Source organism: Papilio xuthus, unplaced genomic scaffold, assembly GCF_000836235.2.
Source record: "Papilio xuthus unplaced genomic scaffold, Pxut_1.1 DF826938.1, whole genome shotgun sequence".
NCBI classification, from domain to species: Eukaryota; Metazoa; Arthropoda; class Insecta; order Lepidoptera; family Papilionidae; genus Papilio; species Papilio xuthus.
The window spans coordinates 888,295-909,218 of NW_013531711.1; positions in this window are offsets into that span (position 1 = coordinate 888,295).

Below are 20,924 nucleotides of genomic sequence, written 5' to 3' on the forward strand. Positions count from 1 at the left end.
GAGGGAGCGGTCACCTAAAATCGCTGAAATAGCGAAGTGACAGTCGCCCATAGACATACGCAATTACATATGCGTTACCTACCTTTAATCGACGCAGGAGAGGATGCACAGAAAGAAAATATTTCCCTTTCCATGCATCCTCTCATAATAATATTCCTAGTACGATTACAAACTGGTAACTAACCTTTTTTGTAACCTTTGATAATTTTCAATGTACAGCTTAAATTATTTATCGTTGGTTTCTGAATACAAATTCCCGTTTAAAAAATAATTAGTTACTGTTTAGTCAGAGATAATGAGTAGGATGACGTACACAGGAAGTTTGGTCTCAGAAACTAACGATTAGACAACCCGATGTTTTACCTTTTACTATATTTTTGGTTTTTAGCAGTTGAGCTACTTTGTCTACTAGACTTTGTCCTCGCGGAATTAAAAAAATACAGATGTAACCTGAGGATATCACTTTAGTAGTTTCTTAGTATATTCAATGCTAACAAACAAATCTTTCCTCTATATAATTTTATAGTGTAGATTCCAGTTATTTACTGTTTATCAATTCTAAATAAACAATATGATTGAAATTGAATAATCACCGGTGTTCCATTTTAATTGAAAACTGATGAATTTCTCAATCATAAATCTTCACAGAGTACTCGTAAGTCAAAAGATAATAACCAGTTAAGTCTTACCACAAATGTTCCATTGAATTGCTTTCGAAATTCGATTTGCATGCAAATTATTCAAATCGTTTTAGATTGACTTTCCAGCATGAAAAAAACTAAGTCGCCAAAGCATTAGTAAAAGGAATTGGTTCAGTTTGACTTTCGGTCACGGATTAGTTTCTAAATAAAGTGCTAAGGAAAAATGATCTATTACTTTGGACTATACTTTCTCCAATAAAAAAAATCTTGGTATCGATAGGAAGTAAATCCGAAAATGTGTCAGTGTATTGACTCAACACTAGCCTTACTAAAATATCGACGTTTGTGCCCCCTCACCATTCATTCTGACACTGGACTTCGTAACGAAAGCACGTCATTCGCGTCAAAGGATTCTAACTAATAATGTCTAAAAGTAATAGTATAAACTTAAGTATAGGCTTAACTTTCCATAACTCAAAAATGTACTACTCCAGCCAGACCCTGTCTTCAAAAATCCCACATATAATAAATCTATATATATAAAAGAAAGTTGTGTTAGTTACACTATTTATAACTCAAGAACGGCTTTACCGATATCGCTAAAAATTGGTGAGGAGGTAGCTTAGAGCCAAGAGACGGACATAGGATACTATTTGTTCATTTTTTTTTCGAATTTATACCTTGTAGAGCTGCTTTTTATTTAACTTACTATTATTATAAATGCGAATGTTTAGATGGATGTGATGTGGATGGATGGATAGGTGGGCTACATTAAGTAAGTATTTTTATATATCCACGCGGACGGAGTCGCGAGCGACAGCTAGTATACTAAAAAAAATCTTTTAAACACATTCATAATATAAACACGTGAATACGTAAAAATCAATTGATATATTTTCGATAAACGATTAATTTGGAATCTAAATCATACAAAGAGTTGTTAATAATTTACACAGTTGTAAATATTCCAATAAAAGCCCATCTATCAGGCGAAACGTTTCAAAGTTATAAATTTGAGTATTTGAAAACAATTTTTATAAGCTAATCGTATTGTTTATTGGAGAATATGTTTTTGTATTTGAGCATTAGTTTCATCTAGCGCTCTGACTATTACAAAGTTGAAAAGATTATATGGTCTAGATTTTATTTATTTTTCGACTTTATATTTAACTAACTATCGCCCGCGACTCTGTCCGCGCGGAATTGAAAAAAAAACTATTGGTCGCAGTGTAATGTTATATAGCTTAAAGCCTTCCTTTATAAATGGACTATCAAACAAAAAAAAAATCAAATCCGACCAGTAATTCCTCAGAGCGTTTAAACAAACTCTTCCGCTTTATAATATAAGTATAGATTCATATTTTATTTAGAGCTTCATCAGGGTGTGTGAGATTGGTATTATTTCGCGGACGCAGCCCATCGTTTACTAGCCTAAAGATGTCTCAAGAAAGTTTAAATAATTTAAAATCTTATTTGTCATAAAAAAATATAAACATAAATAAGGATTGTTGCTAATTTTTACAGTTTTCATATAATAAATTCCGTAGTAGCCACAAAAACAAAGCTGACGTTCTCATGTTATAGGATAACAGCTGGATAATAAGTGGATCATTTTCACAAGAAAAACTGCGTGAAGAAATATGTCTACGCATCACGTACGTCGTTATGATAAATGTCTTTGACTTCTTTTTCCCGGGAAATCCTTGCAATATGATACGTTTGGACGCGATTTGTATTCTTATGCATAAATACTTGTCGTATAATGCAATGATTGAAAACAAAAAGCTGTTATTGAATTTTAAAACAAGAATGAATTGAAATTGCTAAGTTATCCAAACTAATTGATTCATTTAGGCCAAAAATAAGATAACAAAAGCTTAAAGGTAACATACCTTCTAGACAGATAGAAATAAATACATCAAATTGCTAAAAACCGTTAAATGGTACAATAAATTATTAAATTTCTAACTACATTTTTGTACGTACGTTAAAAGTTGTGAATTTCTGAAGTACACTTTAATACAGATGAACGCACTCGGCACTCCGAGGCCGAGCGTATATTGAAATGAAATCACATTCGAACCGATACGTACAATTTACTGTCTGCCGTCTGAGTGCTACTTAAATCAATATTCAATACTCAACATTTCTTCCATGAACGTTGTTCATATGTACATGTACTAAAATCTTTTTAGTCTAAACTACTTTGTCTTCTACACAATAGTCTTTTATTTAAGTAACTGACGGACCAAGAACAAAATTAGATAAAGGTTTGCCAACACTTCCACCATGCGATCCTAGGTCATCGATTCACCCAAAAGAAAGTGAGGTATGTTCCCTTTTAATTTTTAGTTTCTCAAGTTATTATTCGCGTAGTTTTTATCTAGTGTGTTACTTCAGAACTTTCGTTACAGTCTTAAATTTCATTTGTTTAAGGCGTAGTGTCATTAGTCAATAACTCGTTTGTATACACCATAGGGTAGTCCCTACGTCAAAAGCACACATTGGATTCAATTGAAAGCCTAAAGCGCGACGAGGAAAAGAACTATCGCCCCACGCATGCGGGCTCTAACGCATGCGTAAACAAGAAATCTGTTGTACTCTGGTGCTGTATAAAGACGGAGTAATCGACTAATAAAGCTCCATAAATGTGGATGTTTATGTTAATATTACGTTCTTTATTTAAATATCAAAGTTGTATACTAACTTATAGGATTGTATTTCATATGGGACAAAATCCAAGTTCCGCAGGATATTAAATTTCAGTTGCCAGACCCTTTTCAATACAGAGAGCAGACGTTTAATTTAAGCACTTATTTCTTTTCATTTTATAAGTAGCGAGGTATAAAGAACTGGTTATTTAAGATCCAGACATTTTCTTGTAAGATGGAAAAAATAACAAGCGATTTATTTTAAAGTAAAAATGTTAAACATAACAAGAATTGTTAGATCGCAAATTTCACGACTTGACTCCGATGTTTGATACAAAAGTTATCTATATTTGATATGATTAGTTCAAAATTTAAACCTTTGCGCAATTAAGAAAACATTTTTTTTTGCACGAAGTAGACCCGTTATGCAAATTGTTTCTGATGGGGGTAAACCGTGGACCCCATGGGTGTTGACAAAAATCCTTTGGGGGTATAACATGTCGGGAAAGGAAGTTGAGAGTTCCCGAGTTAAAAAAGAAATGTAGCAAGGGGTTTACAGATACTAATAAAATTTTGTAAGATAATACGAGAAAAAAAGTTCGTGAAACTCTGGTGTAGACGTTTATTGTAGGCAGAGGAATATTTCTTATTTATTTGACTTTTCGTGTGTCGTATAATATGAAAGTGTTGATTACATTAACCAAAATTCGTTCATAACAAGCGAAAAGTGTTTGCTATGTCAACAACAAAGATGAGTGTGTGTGGAATAAAAGTACAATAATATGATATGATTTGTATTCAACTCCACTATAAATCGTGGTCTATTGTGAGTCAAAGTAAAAATCAAGTATATTTTCGTTGACGTTTTTTTTCTTATTTACGTTTTGTCTGCCAAATATTAATACTGTCTATATTTGTTGGAATATACCATTAAATATATTAAAGAATAGCGGTCAACCGCGGCTTTGATAGCGAATTAAAAAAAGTGGCGGATAATATAATCGCGTGCATTAGCTACCTTCCCGTCCAAGTACCGTCAAAATCAGTCCAGCCGTTTTGGAGATTACCTGGACCAACGTAAACAGACATATATAAAGACAGACAAAAAAAATGTTTGTTTTGTTATCAGCTATGCACATACACATGTGTACTGATATATTTTTTTTTAGATATTACATACAGAATAGATGAACGTCACGTCACAAAGCTTCTGAGGAAAAAAAATGATTTACTCTTTGGGCGACTAGTATGAATAAAATCTTCTTGCTCTTTGTCTTTCTGTTTCTTCTTCACAAGTTTTCGTAATATATTTTCGAAATAGATGTTATAATAAATAGTGGAAAAAATATTAAGCTTTGTTATAGGATAATCCACACGGCGCGAAGGAACCAGCCAATGAAAGCTGAGTTTGCTACGGGCGTAATAAATCTTCATTAATCCGAAAATCTCGTTTAGTAAAGTACGGCTTACGTTTTATGAAATAATTAAATAAGAGATTAAAGTATTGTTCCCGATATTACCAAATAATTCTATTTTTACCGTCTCTATTTTAATGTTATTTTTATACTCTTTGATATGAATCGTATTACTTACGAATATGAAGGATGTTAAAAGTATCTGCAGAATCGCTAAACAGATCTTTCTGATATTTGTCTTGTGTACGACATGGTCTGGTAAAACAAATAGACTACTTATGAAGTTGTTTTATAATTGCGCGCGGACGAAGTCGCGGGCGACAGTTAGAGATAGGATAAAGGCTCAAAGAGTATAATTTTGTTACAGTTTCTTACCATTGTACTCGGCTCCGATGGTATCACCAATAGGGTGACCAAACTATTTCCAGCTACTATACTACAACTTCTTGTTGCTATATATAACGTGGCAATGACCAAAGGAGTTTTTCCCACCGAGTGGAAAGACGCCGAAGTCATAGGGTTCCTCAAACCCTCTAAGCCACCTACAAATCCCACCTCGTATCGCCCCATCAGCCTTCTCAAAACGTTTGGGAAGATATATGAACGCCTGGTTTTAGCCCGCCTTCGCTCTTTTATGGAAACGAAAGCCATGCCCATTGCCGAACAGTTTGGATTTCGCGCCAAACATTCATGCACTCATCAAGTGCACCGCATCACGGAGTACATTCTTTCCAAACGCCAACGCGGCCTTAACACCGGAGCTCTCTTTCTCGACGTAGCAAAAGCGTTCGATAAAGTATGGCACAACGGGCTCATATACAAGCTATATGAGTACGGAGTACCCGACCGTCTCGTATGCATAATACGAGATTTCCTAAGTGATCGCACGTTCCGCTACCGCGTCGAGGGAATATGTTCTCAATCGCACCCCGTTCGAGCCGGGGTGCCTCAAGGGTCGGTGTTAGGGCCGGTCCTATTTACGCTCTACACCAACGATATACCGCGCGTACATGGTGTAGAACTAGCATTATTTGCCGATGACACCTGTATTTACACGTCTGGTCGTAAGCCCGAAGCTATTTGTCGACGCCTTCAGACTGCAGCCAACACCCTTGGTGCCTGGTTTCGGAAATGGAGGATCGAAATAAACCCTACCAAAAGCGCGGCGCTCTACTTTTCCCGCCGCAAAGTGACTCGTCTTCCATCCGTCACGCTCATGGACAGCCCAATACCATGGGAAGACAAAGTTAAATACTTAGGTGTCATCCTGGACTCTAAACTCAACTTCTCCGCACACGTAACCCGGGTTAGAAACCGCGCGGCTTTTATACTAGGTCGTCTTTCCGCATTACTCAATAAAAAGAGCAAAATGTCCCTTCGGAACAAGGTGACACTCTATAAATCAGTAGTACGTCCCGTCATGACGTATGCTAGTCCGGTATTCGCGCACATAGCTCCGAAACAAATACATCGACTTCAGGTGATTCAGAACAGATTTTTACGTAGAGCCACGGGAGCCCCGTGGTACATGCGCAACAGTGATCTGCACATAGACCTGGACTTGTCCACCATAGCCCAGCACCTGAAGTTGGCGTCGCGTCGTTATTTTGACTCCGCCGTCGGGCATCCTAATCCGCTAGTTGTAGGTGCCGTCACCTACAATCCAATCGCGCTCGGTAAATTTCGCCATGATTATCGTAGACCTAGGCACGTCCTCGACTTTCAAGATGACGCAACTACCATCGCTCAGGCTAGGGTTAAACAACTTCGCAGTCACACCACACATCCCAGTCGCTGCCGGCTACGGCAATCATTCTCGCGATATGGCCTCATAGCAGGCAGATTTTCACCTGTCAACGATAGAAGCGTAGCTGGAGTTTCTTCCGCCACTTCTTCTCCCAGCGCTAACGCTTTCCGAAGTGGTAGTAATATTAGATGCATCAGAGCTAATAATAATCAGACAACAGCAACCGAACAAGCCGAGGTTCGGCCCCTTCGGGCACCCTTGAATCGGAATGCTAAACGCGTATCGAGTGACAGCTCAAGCCGAGGTCCCCTCGCGGGGGCCCTTGAGCCCCGTCACTCCATGGAGCGTCCACCGAAGCGACCTAAGAGCTCGGCGGCCTCCCAATCCGGTAATAATAACGAAGTAACGGCCCGAGCCGAGGTTCCTGAGGGAGCCCTCGAGCTTAGTTACTCTTAAACGAGGTTTAGGCTAAGTGCCATCTGCGCTCGGCCACCTCAAGCCCGGTGAAGCTGTAAATGCCTCCTCAAGGCAAACAGTGGCAATCAGTCACAAAAAAAAAAAAAAAAAAAAATACCATTGTACTGGCTCCATATTATATTGGAGTACTTATTGTATTTAATATTAAACAGTTAGGTTTTTTAATTGCTCCAAAAATCTACATATTATAATTGCTTGCTTTCTATCGAAAATCAATATCCGAATGAAGGCTGATACGTCCCGATCGTAAGTGACACGTACCAGTTTTACCACTTAGCTAGAAGTTATGGCGGATGGGAAATTGCAAATTTGTGACAGCTTTCCGAGTTAGAAATTGAAACAAATTTGTAAACCACTAACGCGACAATGTATACGAAGTGCTGTGAATTCAAGTATTACGTGCAATAAAAAACTGGTCAAGTGCGAGTCAGACTCGAACGCCGAGGGTTCGAACAAACCTAGGTAGGTATAAGTTCACCTATCACTACAATCGAGTCGTAGTTAAAAAGAGTAAGCTTGGAGTAGGTATGAAAGTTTTTTTTACAGCATCAAGGGACCACAGTCTTGAGTATTTGATATAAATTCCAGTTTGATTCCTTTACGCGTTTTTGAGAAAAAGGTTCTTGACAGACAAACGGACGGACAACAAAGTGATCCTATAAAGGGTTTGGTTTTTTCCTTTCGAGGTACGGAACCCTAAAAATGTATGATGAGTTTGTATACAAGGCTTAGTCTATTAATATTACAAAAAAGAAGGATTTGATTGTTGTTTTTAACAGTGGTAGAGCCCGCTTTAACATCTTCGCACGACTTGGCCCGGCTCGCCCGCTGAAATACCACGACCACACAGAAGACAGGTGTGAAGTGGAAGCGATTCCGCGTTTCGTCTGATGAGTGTGCGTCCCGGAGGTCTAATTTAGTCATCTTTCCCTTCCCACCCTTTTTCTTTAAGAATGGAAAGTGGAAGTGGACTTTCTGGATGAGAGGATGCATGGAAAGGGAAAATTTTCTTTGTGTGCATCCTCTCCTCCGTCGATTGAAGGTGGGCGACGCATATGCAATTGCGTATGTCTATGGGCAGCAGTCGCTTCGCTGTTTCAGCGATTTCAGGTGGCCGCTCGCACGTTTGCCACCTTATGATATATAAAAAAAAATGTTTATTTGTATTTAATAAGGTCCGATACTACTAAACCGATTTTAAAAATTATTTTGGTGTTGGGAAGTTGCACTATACCTTGTAACAAAATCAATCTTGATGCATGAATGTACTTAAACTAAAAAAAAACAATAAACTCTTTACATTTCTTGTTACATTAATTTCGCAGTAAGTAATATTTTTTAGTAATATCATTTCATAAAAAGTACTTCGTATTTTTACACAGCAGATTTTAGTACAAATGAAAATTTATTGCTGCCGAAGCAATCTCAACTTTCATTGAATAATATTCTTAGCGCTGTTTCTTTTTCCACTTGTCTTTAAATGAAAATTGAATTGTAATTTACTAGAAAAAAATTGCATGAAAAATTATTCATTTCGTTTGAAATAACAAAAAGCATTGTACCAAAAATAAAAGAATTTGTGATTCTTATTTCATCATACTAATATTATAAATGCGAATGTTTGGATGAATAGATGAATGGATCGATGGATGTTTGTTTGAACGTATCTCCGGAACGGCACAACAGATCTTGATGTAGAACATAGTCTGGAGTACATAGGCTACTCATTTAGTTTATTTTTAATATCGCGCGGACGGAGTCGCGGGCGACAGCTAGTAAAATTATATTTATAAGTTAACCAGAGAAGTTTTGAAATAAAATCAAAAGGCGCGAGACTTTGAGTGCTATTCTTAGCAGTGGAATGATTCGCATGATGATAATAATATAAGGTCTCTAACACACTTCTGCGAAAACCAAACCGCAACTGTCGCGAATTAAATTTCAAAATGGGTATGCCTTATCGCAGCGTACCATTTACAAAATAGGTTTAAAGCCTAAATCGAAATCTAACGTAGAGCTTTATCTATGTTCTATTTTAATTATGATTTCATGTGCGTTCGTTTGTTTCCTACTGTTGAAAAAGTTGATTTTATCTAACGTATTATTTTATTAATAAAAACTTAGAGATAAGTGAATAATTTAAGAGATAAAGGAATACGATAAGGGGTTCCCTTAATGAAGAGAATAATTCGTCCCTAGGAAGGTTGAGTTCGTTTAGATCTGTATCTAAGCCGACCACATTTAATGAATTGTAAATTTATAGTGTGCCTGTTATTGCCAACAGTGGGCTTCCATTGTTGAAGTACCAGCTCGAACTATTTGATAAAATAGTGCTATTAATACTTTTTTTAATACGAGACATGCATCAGTGGAATTTAACTGTAACTTATGTATATTTGTTCTACAAATATTACACAATTATTGTTTTGCATTTTTATTTTTTAATTGATTTTATTTTAATTTGTTTCGGCTTTAGCATCAAATGCTACGAAAATGATATTTTACTTTACTTTGTATTACTACATTGTAAACTGTTTTGTTATGTACGTATAGTGTACATATATTGAATTAATACCGTAATGATTTACTATATTGATAATAAATAAAATAAAAAATATATTTTTATATAATGATTGAATGTGGATGGCTACAAGGGTAGAGGAAGACCAAAAAAAGTATGGAATGACTGTGTGAAAGAGGATATGCGTAAGAAGGGGATAGACTCGGATATGACGGCTGATAGAGATGTATGGAGGAGTAGTACATGTGTGTGCCGACCCTCGATAGGGATAAGGGCAGGTTGATAATGATTTTTATATAATGACGTACGTGTAATGCAGTGTGACCCATGATATGAAAAGAGTTATATCTCATAAGGAATTCCGTAAGATATATAACTCTTTTCCTCGCATAGATTGTACTAATAACGATCAAGTTCATTTATCTAGAAAAAACTAAACTTGGCAACCGTAAGAGATACACTGACGGAATTTCTTGTCTATTTTCAACAAATTTCTTTATCTATATGTTGACTTCAAATACACTACTTATCTTGTCACTTTTACAAAGATATTTATGTTGTATATCTAGCCTAGTATACAACGTAATAGAAGCCTTCAATTTAAGGTAAGGCTTTTAATGGAACAAGATTAAAAACAGCTGAAAATATTAAGTTCAATTTTACATATCCTTACTAATATTATAAAGGCGAAAGTTACTCAGTCTGTCTGTTCTTCTTTCACGCAAAAACTACTGAACCGATTTAAATGATTTGGTACACAGTCTAGAGCCTGGGTAAGGGGTTGAAAAGGGGTTTGGAAATTTGTATGGAATTATCGTCATTTTAAAGAGAGAATCTCGAAACTTATTTTTTAGGCTGTTTATTTGATATAAATAAATATGATATTTAATTTTTGTAAAAATGTTATCCTTATTCGTGCAAAATAAAAATAGGGGATGAAAGTTTGTATTAGAATATGTGAGGTTTATGTGAATGTTTTGTGAGTTTAACAAGTTTTGTCGCTATATACTATAAGTGTTAGTAAAATAAGTAGCCTAAATAAATAAAATGCCTAAGACAGAATTTCACGCGGACAAACGGGCACAGCTAGTTATGTTTTTTTTAAATAAATATTAGCAGATTTTTTTGTAAATTTACTAATATTTCTTTTACCATACCAACTAAGCTCTAGGCTTGTGCTAGGATAAGGTTTACGACAATAGTCGAATGGCGGGATTCGAACCCCCGACCTCGTGATCGTAAATCCGTGCCCTTAACCATTATGCATTACATACGAATATATGCAGTTATTTTAATAATATTAGTATCGTCTTAAAATATCTCAAGTATTCCAAATATGAATTCGAAATTGCTTGTTTTTCAATTTCATATTTGACTCTTGTATGCAAACAAATCAAGACCTGCCAGTAGCTTTTCTCTTTGAAGTTTGTTTACAAATAAATATTAAATTCATTTCATTTACCAAGAACTTTGAATAAAACATGGATTTGTATGTCTGACTTACATACGATCTTTTACATACGATATTCAACAGAATGAGGTTTCAAAGATAATGCAATAATATTTATATTAGTAAAGAGAAAATATTTATAAACAAATGTTGTGAGTTTAATTTTAAGACATAAAGGTTATGAATTGAATCCATAATAGAGATGAGTAGTAATAAATTATTTTTTATCTAGTTAAAAGATTTATATCTATAATACTATCTGTCGCTCGCGACTCCGTCTGTAAGCTATAAAAAAATTAGTAACCTATGTGTTCATGCAGACTATGTTCTATATCCATGCCAATTTCCAACGAGATCCATGTAGGCATTCTGAAGATACCTTCTAATAAAGATCCATTCATCCGTTCAAGTATTCGCATTTATAATATTAGTAAGATTTTACGATTTAATAAACAATAAGTAGCCAAAGTAACATAATGGTCATACTCATCCAAAATTGATCATTTAACAGTTCTGGTGATATGTAACATATATTTTTCATTGATTGTTTTGTGACAACACAAAGAAATTACCCTATTTAATTATGTTTTCTATAAAAATAAAAGCAACAATGGCGTTGTTCAATTCCTTCGTTAATTAGAGCCTATGGCTGAAAAGAGGAAGGAAAAGAAATATTAAAATGTTTCAAAGATTCGTATAAGGGAGGTAAAGTCTCAAAGCAAGACTTTCTTAACTTCGAAGTAAATAATGAGTGCATAATTTAAGAAAATTAGCTGTGTTTAAATACTTAAGCGCAATTTCTCTCGTATACGCGAAAATCTCATATTTCTTGACAGTAATTCGAGTCAGTGACATTAACATGTATGTAGTTTTTGTGTTATGATTTCGTTGCAACAGAAATGACAGTCCCGTTTTTTTTCTAACGTACCTTTAGTAATGTCCAGTCTCCTCAATCTTCCAAATCATCGTTCAATCTTCCAAAGATTGTCCAAAGAAGTTTATTTTTTAAAAACAACGACAGGTATGTACGACGTTGTAATAGCAAAAAGTTGGGAGGAATATACAAGTAAATTGGGTGTTTTTTTTTTTAAGGATATTCTCAAAAGAGATGTTAATTTTATTTCGCTTCCAAGAAACATGCGTTGATAATTTAAGAATCTTATAAAGGTATAAAACTTTTAAATTGCTTTTCTTTTGACATTACCTTAAAGATATCACACGGTGGAATATTATTATAAAATGAGAAAAGTCGTGTGATTATTATCTGTTTGAAAAAAATATACATTGATACTTTTATGATCTATTAGGAGTACCGTATACGGTAAACTTTCAAGCAGCAATTTCAAGCGATCAGCGTTCAACTATATCAGGACTAAAGTTATATGTCGCCGATAAAAATGAAGCTGGCCGTGTTTTAGGCAGTACGTGTATGGCAGTGTATGTCTTGTTGTTTCATTTTTATAAAATTTTATTTGTCGTTTTATAATTTTTAGGGTACCGTACTTCATTAGGAAAAAACGGAACCCTTATGGGATCACTCTTTATTTATGTATTTTACTAAAGAACACCACATAAATTGTTATGCAATAATTTTAAATAAAGAAGTTCAAAGTAAATTGTAAAATAATCTATACATTTTTGAATAACAGAAAATAGAATTTAAAATATAAATTGCTTCTCAGAGCGGGCCATCCGGCTATTCGATTAAGAGGTGTCAATAACAACGCCTAAAATAATTCGGGGTTCATTACTTTTGTGAGAATTCAAGCTTGTCACGACACAATACAAAACGACAGCGCTTTGATGTTTGTGAATGAAAAGGAAAAGATGTTTAGTTGGAAAAGCGTTCTTTTTTTAGTTTAGGTAAATAGTTCAACGTAGAGAAACATTCAAACTAACAACAAACCTAATTTATAATAAGACTAATTTAAAAAGACGTCCATGAGTTAAATCTAAATCAATACACAATAGAATAACAAAAGAAAATCGTTTCAAATATAATTTTCCGTTACATTAATGACAAAATAATTTCTTTATAATAGTTCCGTCGATTAAACGTCGCATCTGCAATCACGGATGTCTATGGGCAGCGGTCGTTTCGCTATTTTGGCGAATGTAGGTGACCGAACGTTTGCCACCTGATGATATAAAAAACATTATGAAAATGCTGATGAGACCGTCTAAAAGGATTACACCTTATGGTTGGTTGACAATACAACAGATTTATATTAATGCAAGATTTAAGGCGTTCTTTATTATTTTATATTTTCAAGTTGCAATCAAGATTATTGCAGATATTTACAATACAATGGTATTGTTAGATTTACCTGAATTGAAAAATACATGCCAGCTTTTCCTTTTTAGTTACGAAAATTCTAACGCTAAAGCGTTGGTCAGCAAATGACATTTTTCTTTTTAACACACCTTTAGAATGTTACGAGCTTGGACAATAGGGGTCTGAGATTGTCCATTATTAGGTATTTGTATTGAAGCTTGAAAAATTCTATTCAAAAACTATTTTAATTATTTAGAAACCGATCATCATCATCATCTGTCTTTGCCCCACTTACGCAAGGTCAATCAATCTATCTATCGTCATCACCGTATCATCTTCGTCGTCACCTCTTCTTAATCATGTCACTTTTCATGCAATTTATCCATCTCTTCCTAAGCCGTCTTTTACTGATGTACCCCTCCACACTTATTCTTAACGTTCACAAAACGATACACCATTAAATTGATTCAATGTCTAAAATTAAATATTCGTAAAAAATGTGGTTAGAAAAATTAATATGAAATAACGCAAGATATAAAAGTTATGTTCCGTGGAAAAATTAAAATCTGTGGACACGTTTTTCTCTATCGCACAAAGAAAAGGAAGCAGCGAACACGGCGTCATAATTTATTTTGAATGCAGACAACGACGGCGAAGGAATGAAATTGTTTGACGATGATTTCTTAATGTTACAAAAATTAAGATTTTTTGTTTTTTTTTTGCAAATAAAGTGATCGAAATTGTTACGCGTATAGTAAGTGAATAGAATTCAATTTAAATGGGAACTATATTTTGTTATTCTAAATTTAAAATTTTATAGGGCGCCAAAAGAAACCGGAAGTTAAATTCGTTCGAACGAATTGCGCACATAAAAGAATCCTTCATGTTTAAGTTCTAACAAAACAAAAGCACAAAAGTTGCTTTGGGAATTCAAAAGAAATTTGTCCTTTCATTCTTTGACACAATGATTGTTTTTTGTTTTAGATATATTGATAAAAGTAAAACTGCAATAAAAATGTCCGTCTGAAAAAAAGTTTATGACAAGATCAGAAATGGATCAAAAGAACATATTTAAAAACTAGCAGCCACACGCGATTCCGTGTGCGCGGAATTAAAAAAAAACTAGTAAGTAACTTATGTGTTCTTCACAATTATGTTCTACATGTATGCCAAATTTCAGCGATATCCATGCTGCTATTCTAGAGATACCTTCTTACTATCCATCCATCCATGTACATTCAAATATTTCCATTTATAATATTAGTAAGTTAGTCTACGGTTAATCTCGAATTGGTTAGGATGTATTATTACAATTTAAAATAATCTGTTTGACAGTTTAAAGTGATAAATTCAAATGAAACATTGCTGAGGTCGACGAGGTGAGCGGCCCAGTAGTTTGTCTTGTTGTTAATATACTGCGACTGTTTCAAGTGGAAACTACCACAAAATATGTGTCAAAGTCACCTACTAGCACCTTACAACTATACTGCTGAAATAAATTAATGAAAATAAGTACTTTAAGTTGGAAGCATGTTGGTTTTGGTTGGTCGTGGTTGGTGTTGTGAGTTGGCATGTTGGTGATGCTCTTTGAAAAATAAAAATGATAACATGTCAAACAAACGAAGGTGTCAGTAACCGTTTGTGGTATTGTTTAAAATAAAATAATTTATTTAATAATATGTAGTAAATAATACACGAATGAATCGACATCACAGGGGACCGAAGAGCTGGCAGCTACCTCGGTCAAACGGGGGAACGCTGCCAGTATCTTCGGGACCTTGCCTAAAGGGACTCCTTTTAATAACATATTTTAGTGAATTATTCGTTTTTTTTTTAATATGTTATTTCATATCATAGATTTAAGACTATATGTAATTGTAGAAATAAGGATGTATACATGAATTCAATATGTATGTACATATATATGTAGATATTATTAAGTCATATTTTCACATATCGTGGGATTATTGAATCCTTATATTCAGTAGATGAAAGTGTACAAAGTGTGTAATATATGACGTCGATTCGGTCTAATACCCAAATGCGAAATACGACTTTCCGCGAGCGGCTTTCAGTGTAATAGGATCCTTAGTCCCCTTCGATTTGATGAAATGTGATCATTGAAAATGTGAAATACCTAGTTTACTATTTGAAATGTGAACCTTATAGCTCTAAAATCTTATTATATCTATATATATATAAAATAAAGTCGTGTTAGTTACACTATTTATAACTCAAGAACGGCTTTATCGATATGGTTGAAAATTGGTGAGGAGGTAGCTTAGAGCCAGGAGACGGACATAGGATACTATTTATTCTTTTTTTTCGAATTTATGCCTTGAAGAGCTGCTTTTTATTTAACTTATCTAGATATTAATTTTTTTATATATGCACGCGGACGGAGTCGCGGGCGACAGCTAGTTGTTAATATTTTTTTTACTTCAAAACGTGGCAAACGAGCGAGCAGCCACCTGAAATCGCTGAAAAAGCGAAGTGACTGCTGCCCATAAATATCTTCCCTTTCCATGCATCCTCTCATCCGTAAAGTCCACTTTCACTTCCCATCCTTTCCTTATAAAGAAAAGGATGGGAAGGGAAAGAGGACTAAATTAGGACTCTCATCAGACGAAACGCGGAATTGCTTCCACTTCACGCCTGTCTTCTGTGTGGTCGTGGTATTTCACCGGGCGAGCCGGGCCGATTAGGGCGAAGATGTTAAAGCGGGCTCTAGCACTGTTATTTTATTTGTACAATAAAATGTAACAAATACCATTGAGGTCTCAGCCTGCTCCATATTTAGTGAAGAGTTCAAGACAGTTTTATGCAGATTACTGATTCTTTTTATCTCTAAAAATATACTTATAAGAATACAAACGTCGATTATAAGCTCTGTGAGGGATCTTGCCAATAAAACTATTATTTCTCACAGTCCAGGTTCTTTATTGCAGACACACGTTCTTACTTTTTTTTTCTAAACTAAAACGTCACTTCTTTTTGACATATATACCTCTTACAATCTTTCGTTACGGCCACTGTTCGAAATAGGTTTTAATCTACAACAAGCTTAGTACTATAAGTATTCAAACAGACTGATATAAATTAAAAAATGTTTCGCAAATAGAATACAAACAGGAAGCCAATCTAAAAATACATTTTAAAATAGGAAAATGTTCGGAACTTTTATTTTCATGTACAAAATGATATGTACTTAAAATGTCAATTAAAGTATTAACTAACTTACAATTATTCAATGTGTTTAAAAATCGTCGGTATTCGAACATTTTCACTATCTTATGAACGATAAGCCGAAGCCGATTATTAGTCTTTGACAATGGAAAATATTTTTTGTAATGAACTTTTAGACATCATTAATTACAATCCTTTGGCTCGAATGGCGCGCTTTCGTTACAAAGTCAAGTGTCACAATGTTTAGTGAGGGGACATAGACGTCGACATTTTAGTAAGGCTAGTGTTGTACCAGCACAGTATCGGATTTTCTTCCTGACAGTACTAAACCACTTTCTTTAAATGAAAAGTATATGCGAGGGAGGAGCATGGGGGAGTCCTAGGCTACGCGGTAAGCCGGTGCTGGTGTGAGGGCCGGTCTAATCCTCCGCTTCTGAATATGTCGTCGTTATCAATGTCGTCATGTATGGGTATTATTATATGCTGTGTTTTAGGGTAATTTTAGAGAATGTATCAAATGTTAGTTGGAAATAATGTTGTTCGGTCAAAGCGTGTCATGTGTTTGTCCGCAGAGACATGCGACTAATCTGGTTAAATGCATTTCATTAACTGGAACGTAATTTAAAGCTTTGAACATGTCTCGTTTGTATCAATAATTTGATAAACCCGACCGAAGTGATTTGATATTTCAAGCTGTGAATTGAATTACCAGGAAGTTTTATGTCTTAGTTAATTTATTTGTTAGTTATTCAAGACTTAACCTGGACATTTTAAAATAATCCCTTAGTGTAACAAACTTTTAAAATTTATTTTTTCCTAAAAATCTTTCTTTAAACTAAATTTGATTTATAACTTAAAGTTAATGTCAATTGAAAATCTAGAAGTTTTATAGAACGACAAACAAAAGAGTAACTTAATTTTGTCCGGTAAACAAGTTGTGGATGAGTTGAAAAATGAATGGAAACAAAGAAAATAGCTTTATTTAAAAATGAAAACATGCATATTCTTAACAAAAAATGTTTATATAATATTTTATGAAATTAACATATATAAGTTTTATTTTTTTATGCATTGTTTCATGGTGACGGCAACATAAGAAATTAAATTTATAATTGGTAGAATAATTTAACAGAAATTATTACCAACGCATGATTGTAGTCTATTTTAAAATGACATGTTTTTAATTCGGTCAAAAACTTAAATAGCTCCGTAAGAATTATTTTTATTAAAATTAACATCTACATAATATGTACGAGTTTAGTATATTCTTTGAAAACAATGTGCATACATATTAAAATTAAAATTTACGTCATAGTAAATTTACTTTTCGAAATTTTTGGACATACTAGTGCATATTCAAGAAACTTGGCAACTCGCCAACGGGTCTACTTGATGACAGATGCGCTGCTTAATACGTCGCAAACTTTAGCATGCGGCCTCAAGACAGTGCTGGTGTTAAGTTCACAATGACAAAGCAACAAGGAAATGTTAAATTTCTCTATGAGAAATATGAAATTCTAATTAATATACTGCTGACAACAGTATCGAATAGTACAAAACGTTCACAAGACCCTTAGAGAAGTTATATTAGAAGAATATCAACTTCCAATACTGACGCCCCATAGAAATTGGCGTGAAAACATCAATTCGGCTATGCTGCAAATTGAAATGTCTGTATGAAATATGCAACGCTGGATTTGAATTTTAGAATTGCGGCATAGGACAAACGGAGAGGATAATATAAAAGCTAGGACCAATCTCTAACAAAATCTTTTGACTTGCACACTTTACTATTAATTTCTAATTAAAAACCAACAAATTTTATGACCTTGTGATATCAAAAAAAATGTTAATCTCATTGATCATGCATGGGGACATTACGTACTGTCTTCTTATATAAAAACGGCTATACACTCACGTATATTCGTCCGGAGGCGGCACCGACTAGTTTCGAGCTCATCGGGGGCCCTTCATCAGAGTAAACGACGAGCCGCGTCCGCGAAATATATAATACCAGTCCCACTCATCCCGATGAAGGGCCGAAACTAGTCGGTGCCGCCACCGGACGAATATACGTGAGTGTTTAGCTGTTTTTATATAAGTTTATTATAATGTCTCACGAAAGATTGACTAAGCTATTGTCTTCTTAATCATTTTATATATTCTGCGCCTCTTTTCAATTATTGGGGCATATTATTTCCGCTATTATTGAACGAATTATATCGCTTAATTAATTTTTAAATTTATCATATATGTATTTAAATAGAAATTGCTTCTTGAAAATGCGCTTACTACGGCAAACGACGATTCAACCGACAAATTCGTATTTAATATGAGCAAGATTGCAAAGCTGTAATGAAAAAAGTTGCGGTGAAAAGTAATCTTCATTCTGTACGACTGTAATACAAATCCCTCTCGGATAATAATTTATATCACTTATTTGATGTTGAGATGATAGAGTTTTTTTTTTAAATAACACAAAATCGTTCTGAAACAAAATAAAAAACATTCTAAAACAAAATGCACTAAAAAGTAACAATATTGTCATAAACAAACACCCCTGAAAGTAAGAAATTACTCTTCTTTCTTGAAATATGTCTTTACTTTACAATTATTTTTATTTCGGAGTCGGTGTTGGCCTGATGTCTCAGACCTATTTACGTTTAAAATACCTAGACCGAAACCGACTCCAACATACAGACGATAGATAACCTCCTTCTTTTTAAAGTCGGCTAAAAAAATGGGAATTTCAATTTGAAAATTATTTATATTCTTCACGAAGATCAAGGTTTTCCAAATTAATAGGTCCCACTTGATTTAGGGTTGGCACAGTTTTATTTTCATTTATCTATAATAATAAGCCTTTATTCAGATATATTACATTATATTATTTAAAGGTTAAGTTAAGGTATTATTTAAGTTTATATCTGATTGTCCCATGTGGACGAAGACCTCTTCCATTCTTCTCTTATTTTAGTCTTCCTAGACCAGATCTGTCCTGCAACTGCTCTTATCTCGTCTTCCCATCTTTTGAGTTGTCTTCCCCGTTTTCTTTTACCGCTTTTTGGATACCAGTAATTAATGAGTTTGCTCCATTTCATTTATCTATCATCAACTCAATCGTTGCTTTTTTTAAGCTTTGAGATTATAAGTAGAATTACATTTTAAAGATACGCCAAGTATTTGTGCAACGTTTCCAACTTTTGAAAATAAAATAAGAATTCGTCGTCCTCCGCTTCCGTTTGTTCTGTTGCAATCAAACAAAAATCTCCGGACAGATTGTAAACTTTAAACAACTTCGCGAGTTGTAGTCTCTGTAGAGTTTGATCTATGTTAAAGTTGCATTTGTTCATTTTCATCTCCTTAATTCACAGCTAGATTTTAAAATTTCACTTCATTCTTTTCTCTTATAACTGTTGTTATGTTCATTTCATTATCATTTATGGTACAATGATCTGGTATTTGGGTTATGAGCGTGAGATCTTTCTAGCGATTCTTTTGGGATCTTGTTCTTATATAAAAAAAAACGGCTAAACACACATAAACATTCGTCCGGTGGAGGCACCGACTAGTTCCGAGCCCATCGGGGGCCCTTCATCAGGGTGAGTGGGACTGGTATTTTTTCGCGGACGCGGCTCGTCGCTCACTGCGCGCCTGCGCTCTTAAGGCGCGTCTTGAGGGAGCGGGGGCGCAGGTTGTTCCGGCGTCGTTGACGATGTTGATACTAAAGCGTCGGTGGTGTTGCTTTTTAAGTTTCTTATTCTTACTAATATTATAAATGCGAATGTATGGATGGATGTTTGTTAGAAGATAGCTCCAGTACGGCTGCAAGCATTCGCATAAATTTGGCTTAGATGTAGAACATGATTTGGACGACCACATAGACTTCTAATTATTTTTTTTATTCCGCGCAGACAAGGTTGTTGTCGAAATCTAGTTTCTTAATTATTAATTAAAAAAAAAACTGTGGACTAACAAAATTATTCACTTTACTACTAACAATATTCTTATAGACAAATATATCCATTTTGAGATACAATTTTATTCTAAAACACTTTCTTCGTTATTAATTACGTAAAGTACTTTAGTTCCAGCAAAGCGTCTTTTAACTTTTCGACGAAGTCCTAAAGGATTCCACTTACAACCCAAATTAGTTTGGTATTAATATACAAAGCCTTTATATGTTAAACTAAATTTTATTAAGCCCACTTAACCCTTAATGAAAGCAAGTTTATTGTTTACGACAAGGGATATTTTGGCCCCTAATTTCTGACCTTCTCCGTGTGATATCTTGACCGCTATTGTTTGATTGTTATCATTTTATTCTGTGCCCTATCTTATTTTGATTTTATAATTTTTAATTAGCTAGAATTGAAACATTTCAAAACTAATTTTATTTTCAAAAATTACGAATAAAATTTTGAAACTCAAAATCTTTGTCAAAGTAATTTCCCTATCACACCTCTAACATAACCTTTCTACCAAAAGCTATTTTATAATTGTGATAAATTTTAATAATATTTGTTGTATAAGGAATTTGATTTGAAATGTAAATTCATTT